The sequence below is a fragment of the Canis lupus genome, chromosome 6, assembly GCF_003254725.2.
Source record: "Canis lupus dingo isolate Sandy chromosome 6, ASM325472v2, whole genome shotgun sequence".
NCBI classification, from domain to species: Eukaryota; Metazoa; Chordata; class Mammalia; order Carnivora; family Canidae; genus Canis; species Canis lupus.
The window spans coordinates 21,450,251-21,469,207 of NC_064248.1; the positions used below are offsets into that span (position 1 = coordinate 21,450,251).

Consider the following 18,957-nt stretch of genomic DNA (forward strand, 5'->3'; position numbering starts at 1 on the left):
AAGAGAAAATACCAAGTGAATGCTAGTGCTTCTCACTTCTCTCTTCTTCATATCACCCCACAATAGCCTGGTGCTTGTACTACCCAGGTCTTAGTGCATAAAACTCATCCTTCTGAGATGTGCGTGCATGACTGTGTGTTGGAGGTGGGCCTGTGGTGAAGGTGATGTTTGATGGTACTTAGAATTCAAATACCCTCTTGCATAGTAACTCCTTCAAACTGCATTAACTCCTTCAAACTGGAGTTAATTTGACAATCAGACCTGGGACAACCAAGGGTGGTATTGTTTTGGTTACCTATCAGAGGAGATAAAAATTCAACCCATGACTTCAGTCACTGCAATTTCTCCATGCTGTTTATCTGGACCCAATGAAAAGTGACCATCAGATTTAATGAGAGCCCTTTAAAAATGTATCTTTGGCATTGGCCCCAGAATTTGCTGAAAAAGGTCAGGAAATAAGTTAATAAATTAAACACAAGACTATATTCTTCATGGGACCTAGGATCCTCTGTGGGTTAATTATCATCTCAGTGGAGTTCAGTTATAGTGTCCAGGCAGACCCTCCAGAGAGTGTTTAATATAATAAACAGGGTCCAAACCATGGAATGCTCATGACATAAAATTCCCTAGACATGCCACTACTCCACATTTTTCACACTATAAATCTTTTATCAACGTAATCCCTTATTCCCACAGAGTAATTAAAGCTCCTATTTTCTTACCGCTTAAATATGGCCAGCTCTTTCTTCTGCACTCACAGCAGAGTCTCAGCCCAGGTTATACATTAGAATTATCTGTGAGCTTGAAAAAGCCCCATCACCAGGCCCATCCCTAGAGATTCAGGCTTCGTTGGCCTGGGGCAGGGCCAGGCACTAGGAGATTTAAAGCTCATCAGATGATTCTGATGGACACCCAGGGTCAAGAACTACTCACATATGGCCTGGATGTGTTCATGGGCTAAACTACAGCTCTTCCAAATGGATTTTCTCCAATTCCAAGTCTCTTGGTTCCAACTTTCTAAAATTCTAATCTGATAGAACATTCCATGATGATGGAAATGTTCCTATAGGGACTAGAAAAATGATAAGGCACCTGAGGCAAGTAGGAGGCAAAATTTAAGGAGGCTGTTACTTTCAGAAGCCGACCCTCTACTTGTACCACCCTGGGATTGAATGCTTCCTTAAATTAAAAAAAAATGTGTGTGTGTGTGTATTTTAAATGATTTATTTATTTATTAGAGAGAGCATGCAAGCATGCAGCGAGGAAGGGCAGGAGGAGAAGGAGGGAGAGTCTTTAGTAGACTCTGTGCTGAGCATGGAGCCTGACACAGGGCTCTATCTTACCACCCTGAGATCATGACCTAAGCTGATACCAAGAGTACAATGCCCAACCAACTACACTACATATATACATATATTTATATGTAGTGCCTGGGTGTGTGTGTGTGTATGTGTGTGTATATATATATATATATATATATATATATATATATATATACTTAAAATAAAATCTTTTTATTTATTTTTATTCTATTTATTTATTTATTTTAATATTTATTTATTTTTATTTTATTTATTTTATATGTAAATTATATATATATATATATATAATATTTTTTTAATTTTTAAGTAATCCCTATACCCAGTGGGGGCTCAAACTCACAACACTGAGTGGAGTCATATACTCCACTGGCCGAGCCAGCCAGAAGCCCTGCCTCCTTAAATTTTGAATCTTAGGTGCCTCACCTTAATCTTGGCCCTTGTTCATATGACACATGATTCTCTATGGGGGCCATACTGCCTCCTAGGGGGAAAATATTGGTTCCTAGTTGGAGGTGGGGTGGGAAATCCTGCTGGTTTTATGTTTGAAGTACAGGTATACAGATAGTACATATTCAGAGATATAGTACATCTGTGTTATTAAAATTTCATGGGGTAGCAACCAGAGGAAGAAGTATCAGTCTTCTCTTGGGAAAGTAATAGTGAAAAAAAAAGGTGGAGAAACGCTGATATAGAACGTTGAGCTTAAATGCCATTGAGCCTGCAAAATGTAGCTAGTGGGACCAAGAAATGGAATTTTAAATTACATTTAATTTTAATTACTTTCAATTTAAATACCTACCTATGGCTGCTGATACACAAGCACAGAGGAAGAGGATGGACTAGACAAATAAGATTATTGCAGTGCCTGCCCTGGTCCAAAGCACAGATAGATCCTGGAAATGGACGGGATCTCCCTGGTAGTTCACAATGTAAGCACTGCTCCACTCACTCACACAATCTCTCAGAACCTAACCCATATTACTGTTACCAAACCCCATGCTCTGCTGCCTTTTACTCAAAGGCCAGTACTCAAGAGATGAGTTTTGACTGGAAAGGAAGATGAGCTTTATTTATTCAGGAAGCCAGCCACCTGAGGAGAAGGTGGACTATTGTCCAAAGGTCAACTCTGGAATTTCTGCCTGGCCCAGGGAATTTTGAAGGGGTTTAAGGCAGTTAATCAGTAAAGGCAGTACAGTGGCCTGTTAACATTTCTTGATTACGTGCAGACTGGTGTCAGCTGTAGATGTTATCTCGGTGCTCAGATGTTGTGCAAGGGGGCTGGTCTGGTTTCTAAGTGCCTAGGGGTTGTGCAAGTGGGTCTAGTTTTTGTTTCCTGCCGTGTGGAAGTGCTTTGTCCTTTCAAGGAAAGAATGCACAATCTGTAGATGTACAAAGAAAGGTTAATCAATCACAAGGCTATTTGCTACAGTTTAAAGGCTACTAGGTTGACTGGAAGGACCAAATTGGGGCAGATGGGAAGTCAGAAAAAAGAAAGATAAAACTCACCAGGGACAAATACACTATAAAAGGATATTGAGGACACTGTCATAGGGGAAAATAATCTCCCAACCATGTGACCAACCTTGTTGAGGGGTATTTGAAATGGACTCTATACCCTGTCTCATGACCAGCATGCTTTGCATTTACGAAATTTAATTTTTCCTTAAAATTTGCTGGCTCTGCTCTTCTCCAAACCCCCATCTTAAACTTGCATCACAAGTTCCCCGGTAGACCTGAACAACTGTTTACTGCTCTGGAATTCACTGGGCCTCTGCATTCCACCCTAAGGACCCCTCCCTGTTGTCACAATTGTCTGAACTGGAGACACTCTCCCCACCCTCCCCACACTTCTCCAGCCTAGAGCTTTTGTGTCCTCAGGAGCCTCTAAAGAACAGTGTGCCTTCCATCTCTGCTTTTCCTTAGCTTTTTTTTTTTTTTTTTTTTTTTTTTTTTTTTTTTTTAATAACAATAAGCATTGTCATAAATTGATGGTAATTAAACATTCACTATCTCAACAAGTGTTTGTGAGTCAGGAGCTTAGGAGTAGATGAGCTGTGTGATTCTGGCATGGAATCTTCTCATGAGGTCAGACCAAAGTATAGTCATCTGAAGGTTTGAGTGGGGGCTGGAGAATCCACTTCCAAGATAACTCCCTCACTCACATGGCTGGTAAGTTGGGGCTGGCTGTTGGTAAAGGTCTTAGCTCTTTGCCACACAGACCTTCACCTAAGGCTCCTTGGGAATTCTTTGACTTTCAAAATCTTCAGAAAGTTTTCTCTATTTTGGGAGTACCAAAAGTATTCTTTCTTGTCCACCACCATTATTCCTGAAGCAGAACCCAATGCTGCTTCCTCTGGACTGCTTCCTACACTTTTTCAAGTGAACTTGGTTGTGTAGGATGGTTCCTTTCTCTTTTATCAGGGTAGGGCTAACACTGTTTGTAGATGCAGGTGTCTTCTTCCTTTTTCTTCCTGCATTCCTATCATTTCTGTCTTGACTATAAATATAAAACCTGTTTGTCAAGCTGACTCTGTTCATCCTCAAATTTCTGATATTCTCCTTTCAAATTCTGACCATTTATCTCCAAAATACCAAAGTCTGAAGCCATTTTATTTCTTCATAGATGCTCTTTTTTAAAAAGTTGTATTTATTTATTCATGAGAGACAAGGAGAGAGGCAGAGATATAGACAGAGGGAGAAGCAGACTCCCCACAGGGAACTTGATGTGGGATTCGATCATCCCAGATCCTAGGATCACAACCTGAGCCAAAGGCAGCATTCAACTGCTGAGCCAGCCTGGAATCCCTCTTCATAGATGCTCTTAAGAAAACCTGGATTATAGAACAAATGGCTTTTTAAGTTCCTAAAAATCTCTTGGGTATGCAATAATTTTATTGAGTTGTCCTTCTACTTTACCTTAAGAAAACAACACATACCTTATAGAGTGAGATCCCCTTTCTTCCTTTTCTTCTTTCTTTTTCTTTAAAGATTTTTTTTATTTATTTGAGAGAGTACACAGTAGGAAGGAGGGACAGAGGGAGAGGGAGAAACAGACTCCCCACTGAGCAGAAAGCCCAATGTAGGACTCTATCCCAGAAATCTGGGATCATGACCTGAGCTGAAGGCAGAGGCTTAACTAACTGAGTTGCCCCTGCCACTTCTTCCTTTACTGTGCATAGATGTTTGAACCCAGTCTTGGGGCCCCTAACCCCATGGCCATTCTCTAGGCTTGGGAATGGCCAGCCCTGGGTGAGAAATACAATGAGAAAAATATGGTTATTGAATACCAGAGCATTTACCAACCCCAAATCTGCATGCTGGCTCCCATTGTTTTTTTTTAAATATTTTAATTAATTAATTAATTAATTAATTAGACAGAGAGAGAGAGAGCACGCACAAGCAAGGGTAGCAGCAGAGGGAGGGGGGAGAAGCAGGACCCTGGATCAAGACCTGAGCTGAGGGCAAACACCTAACTGACTGAGCCACCCAGATCCCCCTGCCCTTTTATTTTTCTTTAAAAGATTTTATTTCAAATCTTTTTTTTTTTTTAAAGATTTTATTTATTTATTCATGAGAGAGAGGTAGAGACACAGGCAAAGTGAGAAGCAGGCTCCCTGTAAGAAGCCCGGTGTGGGACTCGATTCCGGATTCTGGGATCACTTCCTGAGCTGAAGGCAGATGTCCAACCTCTGAGCCACCCAGGAGTCCCTAAGAGATTTTATTTCAAAATAATCTCTGCACCCAACGTGAGGGTCAGACTTATAGCCCTGAAGTGGGGAGTCAAACGTTGTAGCGATTGAGCCAGCCAAGTGCCCCTCCCAGCCTGCTTTAAAGTGAATCTACCTTGGTCCTGTAAGTGAGTGAGATCTGGGCGCCTACCAATGTATGACTGAATTCCTTTTCAGTGCTGGATCTGTCATGGGGTGTGCCGCTGCCTGCTTGTACCAGCTCACAAGAGGAAATGGTTAAATCTTCAGGATTTTTGCAAGGCTGGCTGTTACAGCCTTTATTAAAAACTAAATTATATTAAATTAAAATTAAAAATTTTAAATATAAATAGAATAAATTTATATACAATTAAATTATATAAACTTATGATTAACTGAATTATATATATGTATTTTCAAAGATTTTATTCATTTATTTTAGAGAGAGAGAGAGTATGAGCAGGGAGGGGTAGAAGGGGAAGGAGAAAGAATCTGAAGGAGGCCCCAGGCTCAGCATGGAGCCCCATGTCTGATTTGGTCCCATGACCCATGTGATCATGACCTGAGCTGAAATCAAAAGCCAGATACGTAACTGACTGAGCCACCCAGTCACCCCTAACTGAATTATATTTCATTTATTTATTTTTTTAAAGATTTTATATATTTATTTTAGAGAGAGAGAGCACAGGAGCAGTTGGAGGGAGGAACAGAGGGAGAAGGAGAGAGAATACCACAAGCAGACTCTGCCCTAATTGCAGAGCAGACGTGGGGCTTGACCTCCCAACCGTGAGATCATGACCTGAGCTGAAATCAGGAGTTGGATGCTCAACCGATTGAGCCACCCAGGAACCCCTGAATTATATTTTAAAAGAAAATAAATAGGTTTGAAACATGGTGGACGACATGGACCAGCAACAAACTACCAACACTGTGGAAGAGTCCCTGGATCTCATCAGGCTCAGCCTGGATGAGCAAATTTATGTGAAAATGAGAAATGACAGAGAGCTTCGAGGCAGATTACATGCTTATGATCAGCATTTAAATATGGTATTGGGAGATGGGGAAGAAGCTGTGACTACTATAGAAATTGATGAGGAAACATGAAGAGATATATAAATCAACAAAATGGAATAATCCAATGCTTTTGGTCCCGGGAGATGGTATTATACTAGTTGCCAATCCATTAAGAGTTGGCTGAAACAAAGAATTTATCGTGTATGGAATATAGGAGATGTAGTATGATTGCCTCTTTAAATGTAGAAGACATTCAAAAGAGAACCCTGTGTAAATTTCAATATTAAGAAATGACCAAGGATTCTTCTGAAATGAGTTAATTTGCAGATAACTCAAAAATTCTGAAGCTAAAGGGCATTTTAATTTTTTTCCAATCCTTCCAATAAATGTGATCACAGAAAAAGGTAATAAATACTCAAAATTTACTGCTTCCAGGGATCTCTGGGTGGCTCAGCAGTTTAGTGCCTGCCTTCAGCCCTGGACGTGATCCTGGAGTCCTGGGATCGAGTCCCACATCAAGCTCCCCGCATGGAGCCTGCTTCTCCCTCTGCCTGTATCTCTGCCTCTCTCTGTCTGTGTCTCTCATGAATCAATAAGTAAAATCTTTAAAAGAAAAAAACAACTTACTGCTTCCAGATAACTTTACATTTTGCTATTATCATGCTCTCGAAGTATATAAATAACATTTCTATGTGTATATTTTATATACAACACACACAGTATATATTATTTGGCATATATTCACATAAATATTGTGGAAATATAAGATGGGGTACTATGGAGCATCTCTTGCAACTGCCAACTGTGAATTCAGTGACATTGTATTGATCACTTGAAATCAGCTGCAGTGGAGTAGTCATGCTATGGAAATCAGCCAACTCTTCAAATTAGAGGTTGTTTTATTGTTTTGTTTATTAAATGTCTAGACTTTAGAAGGTTATAGAGAAAATTTTAATAATGCAGATTAAACATAAAAGTGTATTGTTATGGGGGCGCCTGGGTGGCTCAGTGGTTGAGCGTCTGCTTCGGCTCAGGGCATGATCCTGGTCTCCCGGACCGAGTTCCACATCAGAGTCCCTGCAGGGAGCCTGCTTCTCCCTCTGCCTATGTCTCTGCCTCTCTGTGTCTCTCATGAATAAATAAATAAAATCTTTATTTTAAAAAAGTGTATTGTTATATTTGTAGCAGTTACACTGTGAATAACACAAAATATTGTGACATCATGATTGAATTGTAACCACAGGTTGGCCACAGATACAAGAGAAGTATTCCAAAAGAATGAAATGCACAGTAAAGAAAACAATCAATGGAGGGAAAAGGCAACTTACAAAATGGGAGAAAATACTTGCAAACCTTATATTTGATAAGGGGTTAATATTCCAAATATATAAGGAACTCCTAAAGCTCCAGAACAAAATCACTAATAACCTGATTTTAAAATGGGCTAAGACCTTGAACAGACATTTTTCCCAAGACATAAGAAATGGCCAGTAGGCATATGAAAAATTGTTCAACATCATTAATAATTAGGGAATGCAAATCAAAACCACAATGAGTTATCAGCTTACACCTATTACAAAAAAAATTGAAAGACATTGGTGAGGAGGTGGAAAAATTGTAACTTCTGTACAGTGTTGTTGGGAATGTAAAATGGTTCAGCTGCTATGGAAAACAGTATGGACGTATCTCAAAAAATTAAAAATAGAACCACCATATGATTCAGCGGTCCAATTTCTGGTATTTATCCCAAAGAAGTGAAATCAGGAGCTTGAAGAGATATTAGCACTTCCATGTTCACTGCAGCACTGTTCACAATAACCCAGATGTGGAAAAAGCCTGAATGCCCATCACTGGATGACTGGACAAAAAAAAAAAAAAAAAAAAAAGATGGTATATACATTCAACGGAGTATTATTCAGCCTTAAAAAGAAGGATATCCTACTATATGCAACAATGCAATATATAAATCCTGTTACACCCTGTTATGGGAACCTGGAAGATATTATGCGAAGTGAAATAAACTGGTCCAGGACTGCGTGATTCCACTTATATGAGACATCTACAACAGTCAAACTTCAAAGAAGCAAAGAATAGAATTGTGGTTGCCGGCAGCTGGAGAAAAGGGGAAATGGGGAATTCTTAATCAACAGGTATAAAATTTCACTTATGCAATATGAAAAATGTTCTAGAGGTCTGCCGTACAGCATTGTGCCTCTAGACAAAGATGTCATGTGGTACGCTTAACAATCCGTTAAGAGGGCAGATCTCATGTTGAATGTTTTTACCGCAACTGAATTTTATTTTATTTTATTTTATTTTTTTTCACAACCGAATTTTAAAAAGAAACCATTGGCTATGGGTCATTTTCAATGAAGATGTCTTATTATTATTTGCAAAGCATGTGATGCACATTCTTTAGACCAGTAAAATTTATAATAGACTTAGGTTTGTAATGCATGCATTCCCTCACTCCCTTTTCCCCTGACCCCTGACCTAAGCTGGTTGTTAAGCATTTAGCAGCATTGCTGAACCTGGCAGTCCAAACAGGATTTTGGCAAAAAGGGTGCTGCTGTGTGGTACCAGCTTAGTCTCTGCCAAGCTCAGATTCCTACCTCGTGAAGGCCCTGTCCTGCGGCAGGAACTGTGCTTCTTCCACCTGGGGCTTTGCCCAGAAGTGCAGTTTGGCTCTCACAGTGAGGCATCCTTCAAGGAGCTGGCCACCCACATCCCTGCCTCCTGCACACACTCGCTTCCCTCTGCCAAATCACCAGATGTGAGACGTGTCTCAGCACAGGAAAGAAACGGGTAAAGATGGCCAGGATCCTGAGCCCTTAAGTCTCAGCCTCCTGCTGTCCCTGTTCTGTCAAGGGAGCTGTGTCCAGACAAAACCATGGGTTTTTGTTTTGCTTTAAAGATTTTTATTTATTTATTCATGACAGACACACACAGAGAGAGAGAGAGAGAGAGAGAGAGAGAGAGAGGCAGAGACACAGGCAGAGGGAGAAGCAGGCTCCATGCGGGGAGCCTGATGTGGGACTCGATCCCGGGTCTCCAGGATCACACCTCGGGCTGAAGGCAGCGCTAAACCACCATGGCTGCCCTGTTTTTGTTCTTTCTCTAAGAAATGTTTCTTTGTGTGCGGCCTCCAGCCACCTCCTGTAGAACCACCTGGTACACATGTATGTTCCTGGACCCTACCTGGGCCTGCTGGGTTATAATCTCTGGGGACAGAGTCTGTAATTTTAAACTGCTCTACTTATTCATTCACCTCCTAGGGGTCTACTGTCTGCCAGGCACTGTTCTAGGCTCTGGATATGCCAGGGAACAAAACAGGCAAAAATCCCTGTTTGCATGGATGTTATAGCTAACAGGGAAACACGAGATTAGACACGATAGTTAAGTAAAATATATAGCATACTCGATAGTCAGAAGTGTTAGGGAGAAAAATCAAGCCAGGAAAGAGGGTAGGAAGTATGAAGGTGAAGTTTGAGTAAAGACCTGAAGAGAAATCTCACGAATATCTGGGGGGAAAAGTGCACCAGGCAGAGGGAACAGAAGATACAACAGCTCTGAGGAAGCACTTGGCTTGGAGTGACACAGGAAGAGGAGGAGGCCAACGCGGCTGGAGATTCTCCAGAGAAGTCTTCTGCAGGGTAAAATGGAGAACTCCCGCTGTGAGCAAATGCCATTAACTTTTTCATGTAAAGTCTGCCAGGCTTGGCACACTGACACTTCCAGAATCTTCCTCCAGTTCATTTGTTTCTTTCTTTCACCAAGCTTTTATTGAGTCCCTAGGAGGTGCCTATGAGGTTACGAGGCTGAAATTCCTTCACTTGTAACTATTTTCCTGTTTTTTGTTTTTTTTTTTTGCCTGCGATTAAACTCTGTGCCCTCAACTGGACTTCATTCTTCAGCTCCTTGAGCCTCACACCATCCTCAAAACTCCCTTTTGTTACCCTTTGTTCTCTGCTCTCGGCCACAGGGGAATAGTAGTTCCCTAACCTGGGCCCAGCTCCCAGAACCTCTGTCCCAGTGAAAGGTGTGGATCCCTCATTGGCCTGCAAGGCATGCTGGGAGATCAAGTTTAGTCTTGGCTGTACTGAGTTCAAGTAGGAGGATGTTCGCAGGAGGTCACTGGGTTGATAGGGGTAGGGGCCAGAAGGGAGGCAGGAATGGAAATACTGATTGAAGTCACTGGTGAACATTTGTTAAAATGCTTTACATAGCTGATGATTCTCAACCCTGACTGCACATTAAAAGCACCTGGAGGGCTTTTAGGGGCACCAGACTGGCTCAGTGGCTAGAGCATGGGACTCTTGAACTCAGGGTTGTGAGTTTGAGCCCCACATTGCACGCAGAGATTACTTAAAGAAATAAACTTCAAGAAAAAAAAAGCACCTGGAGGGTTTTTAAAAAATACAGATACAAGGATCCTACTCCAGGCCAATTAATATTGAATCTCTGGGGGTGAAGCCCAGGCGTTTGTATATTTTAAAAGCTCCTGAGTGATGACATTGTGCAGCCAGGGTTGAGAACCACTGTGATAAGTAACGAGGTAGATCGGGGATTCTCAGCCTTGGCTGCACGTCAGAGCAACGTAGGGGGTTTCAGAAAAAGTATTGCTGCCTGGAGCCACCTGTAGAGAGAGACTTGGTCTGGGTACAGCTGGGGAGTTATTTATTTTTATTTATTTATTTTTCCCCAAAGGATTTTATTTATTTGTTTGACAGAGGGAGAGCACAAGCAGGGGGAGTGGCAGGCAGAGGGAGCAGGAGAAGCAGGATCCCCACTGAGCAGGGAGCCCACTGAGGGACTCAATCCCAGGACCCTGGGATCATGACCTGAGCTGAAGGCAGAGACTTAACCGGCTGAGCCACCCAGGCACCTTGGGCCCAGGGATTTAAAAAAGCTCTTCAGGTGACGTAGGCAAGGTTGAGAACCACTGAGCTAGGTGTTGCACACCTTGGGGCAGAGGATTACAAAGATGAGCCAGAAATCTTGCTCACTTCAAGAATCTCACTGTGTCAGAGAAGACACCGCAAACCAAAAGTTTGCGACTGTACCGGAAAATTCCAGTTGACATCCGGTTGCTCCACAACCTTGCCAACACTCACTATTGTCTATATTTTAAATCTTTTTTTTTTTTTTTTTTTTTTAATGAGAGAGAGAAAAAAAAGCGTGAGCAAGGAGGGCAGAGGGAAAAGGAGAGAGAATCCCAAGCAGGCTCCACACTCTGAGCGTAGCCCCACATGGAACCCGATTCACCACCCCAGGATCATGACCTGAGCCGAAATCAAGAGTCTGACATTTAACCTGCTGAGGCACCCAGGCACCCCTATGTTTTAAATTTTAGGTCTTAGGGATCCCTGGGTGGCGCAGCGGTTTGGCGCCTGCCTTTGGCCCAGGGCGCGATCCTGGAGACCCAGGATCGAATCCCATATCAGGCTCCCGGTGCATGGAGCCTGCTTCTCCCTCTGCCTATGTCTCTGCCTCTCTCTCTCTCTCTCTCTCTGTATGACTATCATTAATAAAATAAAAAAAGTTTAAAAAAAATAAATAAATTTTAGGTCTTCCAATCGATATACAGTAGCATCTCACTTGCATAAATCATAAATTGGATCATACTTCTTCCCTGCTCCACTGTCTGCATTTCTCTGCTGCTTTTGGACAAAGCTCAGAGCTGCCACCATGACTTGGAAAAGTTACTTTCTGAGTCCCTGTTCACCTCTGAGACTCAGAGGTAGTCCATGCTCTAGCCACACTGAACTACTTCTAGCAACTTCAATGCACTATGTTTTCCTCACTTTGGCATTTCTCTGTGTGCTAGTATCTTTACCTAGAACATTCCTCTCCCTTCTTTCATTGGATCAGTCTCTGTTTTCTTGTCCTTAACTAAGAGGCCAATTACTCCAGATGCCACTGACCACCTCTTCCCACTGCTAGACTCGGTCCTAACTTCCCTGGAATACTCCATTCCCCCCTCTCCTTCTACCCAGTCTCCTCACCTCCAGCCTGATGCATCTCCTTCTAGCCGTTTCCAAACAGGGGTAGATTTCAATGTCCCCTTCCATACTTGGCAGCTCTCGTCACCAAGAAACAGAGTTCTGTGCTTCCTCGTATACTCATCCATATAAGGAAAATATTATTCTGTCCATTCTACAGACAAGGAAACTGAGCCCAAGATCACGTGGCTTGTAAGTGACTCGAGTTCTGCCTCTACCCCCCCAAGCTCCTTGCACTAGGCTGTGGGAATCTGGCTGCCATGGATTTGCCCATCTTTAGCTTTGCTTGCCCTGGACTCTTTTCTGACTGAGACCATTGCTTCCTTTCTGAGACCAACTACTCCTGCTCCCATTCCAACAATATGGTTTTAATGGGGATTGCCAGTCACAACACGGCCTGCCCTTTGGCTTCAGGGCATCAGATCTGAGAAAATCCGAGCCTTCCTTGCAATTTTCTGAATTAAAACTACAAGATGTTGGGCGAAGATGACGAGGCATGGGCTTGGCCACTACAAATTGCCATGTTTTCAGATTCATGGAGAAAACAGGTCTGGAAAAAAGAAAGTACCACCCAATTGGTTGTGTGTGTGTTGGGGATATGGGGGGGGGGGTGGCAGTGAGGGTGGGGATGGGTAGGCAGTCATGTGCTCAATAGGAGCAGGGGGTAGGTGAGGCCCCACTTTTATTCTCCTTGAAGGCAGCTGCATCCCTAATCTTCACAAGGTTTAGTTACTTTGGTCAATAAATTCCCCACTTTGCCTCAGTTAGCTGAAACTAGGTCACTTGCAACAATTTAAAGAACCCTCATAATATACAAGCCTTGGAGGAATTAATCAAAGGGGGGAGGATTAAGGGCAGTAGGTAAAACTGGCCCCTTTGAGCGGCTGTAGGAGGGTGGGGGCTGGACAGAGGGAGGGTCTGTTGGTGACAGAGGTGAGAACATGGTCTATGCCCCTGGCTCCTTCTGTAAAGTGAAAGTCCTCAGCCCCCAATTCAACTTGACTGCAAAGGCATTTAGGGCTTAGGGGAGAAATGAAAATGTATTATTCTACATCAGAGGAAAAAAAGTGTCTAACAGGTTGTGAATAATTCAGATTTAATTACTAGGAAAATGCCTTCCTTTTCTTTTTTCTTTTTATTCCATCCCTTGCCTGATGCTTAGGCAGCAGGTTTGGGAGATATTTTGTTCTAGAAATTCCACTTGAGAAATAGTTAGCCAAATCCTCAGCTTTTCTTCTTGCTGGGTGTGAAAACAGGGGTGTTTGGGATGTGGGCAGGAAGGAGCAGGGGGCTATGCCCAGCTCTTCCTACTGGATGCTGCCAGACTTGGTGCCCACTTTGGGGGTCTTCCTCTAATGCCTGGTACTGCTGAGCTTGTGGGTTATAGATTAGAATGTACAGGTGTGAGATGCTCCCAACCATGCAGATGGGTGCCATTACAATTTTGTGGTATTACGTCTCAGACAGGGCCTTACCACTGCTCGGCAATCCTATTATATGCCTGCCACTGATTTCAAACCTCATTACTCACTTCAAGCCTTCAATAATCACTATCCCATCCCCATCCTCCCCTCCTCTCCAGAAGATGAATTTTTTTAAATAACAGCTTTATTGAGATATAATTCACATGCCATAAAAATTCAAATTTTTTTTTTTTTTTTTAAATTTTTATTTATTTGTGACAGTCACAGAGAGAGAGAGAGAATGAGGCAGAGACACAGGCAGAGGGAGAAGCAGGCTCCATGCACCGGGAGCCTGACGTGGGATTCGATCCCGGGTCTCCAGGATCGCGCCCTGGGCCAAAGGCAGGCGCCAAACCGCTGCGCCACCCAGGGATCCCTGCCATAAAAATTCAACCCTTCAGATTGTATCATTCAATGATTTTTTATTATATTCATGAAGTTGGACAATCATTACCACTCTCTAGTTTTAGAACATTTATATCACTCCAAAAAGAAGGCCCATACCCATTAGCAAGTACTCCTCATTCCCCACCCCCTCCACCCCCCGCCCCTCCAGTCCCTGGCAACCACTAATCTAATTTTTCTATCTATTAGTTCGATGGGATTTGTCTATCCTGGATATTTCATATAAATGGAATCACACAGTATGTGGTCTTTGTGACCAGCTTCTTTCACTAGAATGATGTTTCTCCACTGATCCATGTCATAGCATGTGTCAGTACAAGAAGTGGAACTGTCTCTATTTGTAGATAACATGATCTCATATATAGAAAATTCCTAGAAACATGCAAAACACTATTAGAACTAATGAACAAATAAAGCAACATTGCAGAATGTAAGAGTAATATATAAAAACAATTATAAAGGGGATCCCTGGGTGGCTCAGCAGTTTCACGCCTGCCTTTGGCCCAGGGCGTGATCCTGGAGTCCGGGATCGAGTCCTGCATCGGGCTCCTGGCATGGAGCCTGCTTCTCCCTCTGCCTGTATCTCTGCCTCTCTCTGACTTCATTCTTTTGCATGTGGCTATCCAGTTGTTGCAGCACCATTTGTTGAAAGACTATTCTTTCTGTAGTGCCTGGCTGGCTCAGTTGGTGGAGTATATGATTCTGGATCTTGGGATTGTCAGTTTGGGCCCCCACTGGGTGTAGAGATGACTTAAAAATAAAACAAGAAAGACTATTCTTTCTTAATTGAGTTGTCCTGATGTCCTTGTCAAAAATCAATTGACTGTAAATGTAAGGGCTTATCATTAGCCCTTTTGAATTCTATTTCATTGATCTATATGTTTACCTCCTTGCTCGTACCACATTGCCTTCATAGTGTAACTTTGAAGTGTGTTTGGAAATCAGGAGGTATGAGTCTTCTAACTTTGTTCTTTTTCGAGATTGTTCTGGCTATTCTGAGTTCCTTGATTCTCTGTATGATTTTTAGGGTTAGCCTGTCAATTTTCGCAAAATCTTGGATTTTGATAGGGATTGTGCTGAATCTGTAAATCAGTTTGGGGATTATTGTCATCTTAACAATATTAAGTCTTCTGATTCATGAATATGGGCTATCTTTTTGTTTCTCTAGGTCTTCCTTAATTCTTTCAACAATGTTCTTCAGTAATCAGTGTACAAATCTTGCACTTCTCTCATTGAACTTATTCCGACTATTTAATTCTTTTTGATGCTCTCTCTCTTTTTTAGATTTTATTTATTTATTCATGAAAGAGAGAGAGGCAGAGACATAGGCAGAGGGAGAAGCAGACTTCCTGCGGCACTTGATTCCAGGACCCCAGGATCACAATCTGAGCTAAAGGCAGATGCTTAGCCATTGAGCTACCCATGTACCCCTCTTTTTGATGCTCTTATAAGTGTAATGGTTTTCATAATTTCATTTTTGGATTGTTCATTGCTACTGTATAGAAATATAACAGGTTTTTTATAATTGTTTTTTTTAAGATTTATTTTTATTTATTTATGATAGACAGAGAGAGAGAGACAGAGAGAGAAAGAGGCAGAGATACAGGCAGAGGGAGAAGCAGGCTCCATGCCAGGAGCCCGACGCGGGACTCGATTCCGGGCTCCAGGATCACGCCCTGGGCCAAAGGCAGGCGCGAAACTGCTGAGCCACACAGGAATCCCCTTTATAATTGTTTTTATATATTACTCTTACATTCTGCAATGTTGCTTTATTTGTTCATTAGTTCTAATAGTGTTTTGCATATTTCTAGGACTTTTCTATTCTATATATGAGATCATGTTATCTACAAATAGAGACAGTTCCACTTCTTGCTTTCCAGTCCAGCTTTCTTTTGTTTCTTTTTCTTGTCTAATTGCCCTAGCAGAAAAGTTTTAAAATGGTTTAACATAGTTGTTTTGGGGCATATCATGAGCTTTGGAATCAGTCATATCTGGTTACAATTTCCACTCCACTCATGTACTGTGTGATTTTAAGTTGGAATCTTGACTTCTTTGAACTTTGATATTTCACCCAACTCTTAGGGCTTTTTAAAAAATGTGTTTTTAAAGTATAAATTATATAGAAAAAATTTAGAGGTGTTTAGTGTTCAATTTGGTGAGTTATGACTACTGCATACATTTGAGTAACAATCATCTCAAAACATGGTATGAAGCATTTCTGTCATCCCAGAAAGTTCACTTGTATCATTTTCTACTCAGTTTATTTCTTCTATCACCAAAGATTGTTTTAGTCTGTTCTTATATTCAAAGAAGTACAATTATACAGGGATGCCTGGGTGGCTCAGTGGTTGAGTAGATACCTTTGGGTCAGGGCATGATCCTAGGGTCCTGGGATTGAGTCCCACAACAGGCTCCCTGTGGGGAGCCTGCTTCTCCCTCTGCCTATGTGTCTGTTTCTCAATCTGTATCTCTCATGAATAAGTAAATAAAATTAAAAAAATAATTATACAGTATGTTCTCATTTGTAACTACCTTCTTCTATTCAATACACTATTTTAAGGTGTGTCCATGTTGTTATGGGCATAAGTGGTTTATTTCTTTGCATTGTTGTGCAGTGTTCCATTGTGTGGACATACAACAATTTGTTATCCATTGATGGATCTATATCCTTCACTTTATGGACATTTTGAACAGTTTCCAGTTTGTAATTATTATGAATAAGGTTGCTATAAACATTTGTTTGCAAATCTTTTGGTAGTCACATTTTTTATATATCATGTGTAAATACCTAGGCTTGGAATCTCTAGGCCACATAGTTGATATATATTTAATGTTATAAGAAACTTCCAAATAGTTCAAAATGGTCACACTACTCTACATTCTTTGTTGTTTGTTTTCTTTATTCTGCTCTGCCTTCTCACAGCAATGTATGAGAGTGCTAGTTACTCCATATCCTTGTTGATCTCTGGAGTTATCAGTCTTTTTTATTTCAGTCATTCTAATAGGTTTGAAATGACATTTTATTGAGATCTTAATTGGCATTACCGTGATGGCTAATAATGATGAACACAATTCTATGTGCTTATGGGTCACTGGTGTATCGTCTCTTGTGAATTTTGTCCATAGCTTTTACTCCTTAAAAAATTGAGTTGTTTGTTTTTTATTGTTAATTCGTAGGAGTTCTTTATATGTTTTAGATACTATTCCTTTGACAAATTCACTGTATTTTATCCTAATCTCTGTGTGTAGGGTTGTTTTGAGATCCAAATGAGAAATAATGTATTAAGGACAGTGCTTGGGATCCCTGGGTGGCGCAGCGGTTTGGCGCCTGCCTTTGGCCCAGGGCGCGATCCTGGAGACCCGGGATCGAATCCCACGTCAGGCTCCTGGTGCATGGAGCCTGCTTCTCCCTCTGCCTATGTCTCTGCCTCTCTCTCTCTCTCTCTCTCTCTCTGTGACTATCATAAATAAATAAAACTTAAAAAAATAGAAAAAAAAAAGGACAGTGCTTGACACTCAGTAATTATTCAAAATAGAGAGGCAGAGGTTAACAGGGCATGATGTCTCTCAATTCTCTGCCCATCCCCACTGAAACTAAGCTGCATCTCCACCCATGCTTAGAATTTTCCCCCTGCTATAGAGGAAGAGAAGATTTTCTCAATCTAATCCACTTTAGCAGACATCATGCTGTATGAATGATGCCCTCTCATATCCTTAGCTTCTTTATCTTCTATTCATATATATTTATAATCTAAAGTCTCTTCCATTAAAAATAAAAACAGGCAGGAGACAGACAAGGGACAGTGATTTTAAGTGAACTTCTTGTCTTTCTGGAAGTTTTAGGATTTTCTCTTTATTCTTGATGGTTCCACCATAGTGTATTTGAGTGTGGAACTTTTTCAGTTCATCTTACTTATGAGTACTCTCATCTGGTAAGCATCTCATTGTTACTACCAGGGCTTATATACTCATTTTATCTCCCCAGTTAATCACCATGACAAGTACTCCTGGGCCCACCCTTCCATCTTCTATCCAGATGCAGCTTGGAACCCTCTCCCCACATTCATACCTTCTCTGGAGATTCTTTTGCAGGTTTTGGTGGTGGTTTCATCCCACTTTATCATGGTGCTGTCTGCTTCCCTGCTTTCAACTTTTACTTGACATTTCTGATCATCTGATGACACTTTCTGGTTTTCCCATGCTGTTATAGATTTCTTTCATGGACTTTGAGGGTAAACCAGATATGGGTGCTTATACTTAGTTTGTCACATGAGTTCCCTTCTCTACTTAGGTGTTGAGTACAGAGCATGGAATTAGTTCATCGTAGGTATTCACCAAGTTATTCTCAGATTGAATCAACATGGGTGGTAGAGAAACGTCCAGACACCATAAAGCCCATTAGGCTCTCAGTCCTGATTCTCCTAATATAATGTTCGGGAGATATGCTATAGAAATAGACTAGTGAAGGGACTCTGAACATTACTTTATCTCTCTAGGTCTCACTTTCCTTATTCCTAAAATGGGGCTGGTAATAATTCCTGCCTGGTGGGATTGCCATGAGGATAAATAAATGCAACAATGCACAGAAAGAGCTTAGAATGTGGTATATTAATCAGTAAGGATTAAATTTGTTTTAAATTAACAATATATTTCAAATTCAAAACTATTTAAGTCACATGATCTGTGTTACTCATAGCCAATCTAATCTTACAACAGCCCTCCAGCCCCCAAGCCTCTTTCCTCATTCACCTGCACCTTCCTCCACCTTACACCCCACCGCACCCCTCAGCATCTATATGCTGTCTCTCCCTGCCAAGCAACCTAGAAGCTTGCCACATTGTCTTCCCTTTAATGGGCCTTAATAAAAACCCTTAACCAAGCCTGTCATCACTGTCAGCAGGAGGTGAGTAAGCAATTAGCATTCCTTACTTAATGGGCCAGTATTTCTCTTGGGGTGCCAGTGCCAATTAGGAGATGGAAATAAAGTTTTAATCTTGTTTCCTGATGGACATAGTACAATATGTGGTAAAACTGCTTTTCTTCA

The 18,957-nt window shown here is 41.5% G+C and overlaps 1 long non-coding RNA gene and 1 pseudogene across 2 annotated transcripts in view; both read left to right on the top strand.

Annotated features, from left to right (window-relative positions):
* Positions 1–3,147: 3,147 nt before the first annotated feature.
* Positions 3,148–18,957, top strand: part of LOC118354983 (uncharacterized) — a 34,878-nt gene continuing 19,068 nt past the window's right edge. Inside the window, exon 1 of one of the 2 annotated variants that reach the window (XR_004816540.2) lies at positions 3,148–3,491. This is a non-coding gene — a long non-coding RNA (uncharacterized LOC118354983). Of the gene's footprint in view, positions 3,496–18,957 lie in introns of both variants that reach the window. The other variant, XR_007411232.1, reaches the window with a different exon arrangement.
* On the top strand, positions 5,847–7,000 carry LOC112679067 (U6 snRNA-associated Sm-like protein LSm3; annotated as a pseudogene).